General features: G+C 43.3%; 1 protein-coding gene across 5 annotated transcripts in view; it reads left to right on the forward strand.

Moving 5' to 3' along the window:
• Window positions 1–577, forward strand: part of ANKRD16 (ankyrin repeat domain 16) — a 17,155-nt gene that overhangs the window by 241 nt on the left and 16,337 nt on the right. The window contains exon 1 of one of the 5 annotated variants that reach the window (XM_042872805.1): window positions 162–179. The exons of the other annotated variants lie outside the window; for them this stretch is intronic. The gene's annotated coding sequence lies outside the window, so the exon portion shown is untranslated. Of the gene's footprint in view, window positions 1–161; window positions 180–577 lie in introns of those variants that run through there. 5 annotated transcript variants of the gene reach the window in all.

Here is a 577-nt window from a genome sequence, read left to right on the forward strand (position 1 = left end):
GGATAGGATAGGATAGGATAGGATAGGATAGGATAGGATAGGATAGGATAGGATAGGATAGGATAGGATAGGAACTGAAGCATGGGGGGCGGGGTCTGAGGTAATGTCGAGGTTCTGATTTCTGAGGAAACGAAGAGATGTGGTGAAATGTGATAAAATATGTTAAAACGTGATAAAACGTACGATTCCTTCGTTTTGTTTCGTTTTCCACGAGGGAAAAAGCCAATTTCTGTTTGCTTGTTTGCTTTTAATTACTTCTTTTTTATTTGGAAAAGGAAATTTGGGATTTGTTTTATTTTGTTTTGGTTTTTTGAGGGGAAAAAGAAATTTCACTTTTTTTTTTTCTGAAAGGAAACTTCACATTATTTTCTAAGGGAAAAATATATTTGCTATCCCTCCTTCCTCACCCGCGCTTCCTCTCCTCCTTCTCCCCCCTCCTCTTACACTTCCTCTCCCCCCTTTTTCTCCCCCTTCCATCCCTCCGTTCTATCCCTTCCTCCTTTTCCCCTTCTTTCCTCCCCCCTTCTACTTCCCCCCCCCCACCTACTTCTACCCCCTCCTACTCCTCCCCCCCCCC

Source organism: Lagopus leucura, unplaced genomic scaffold, assembly GCF_019238085.1.
Source record: "Lagopus leucura isolate 7727_CA_CO unplaced genomic scaffold, USGS_WTPT01 Super-Scaffold_100008, whole genome shotgun sequence".
In the NCBI taxonomy this organism is placed as follows: domain Eukaryota; kingdom Metazoa; phylum Chordata; class Aves; order Galliformes; family Phasianidae; genus Lagopus; species Lagopus leucura.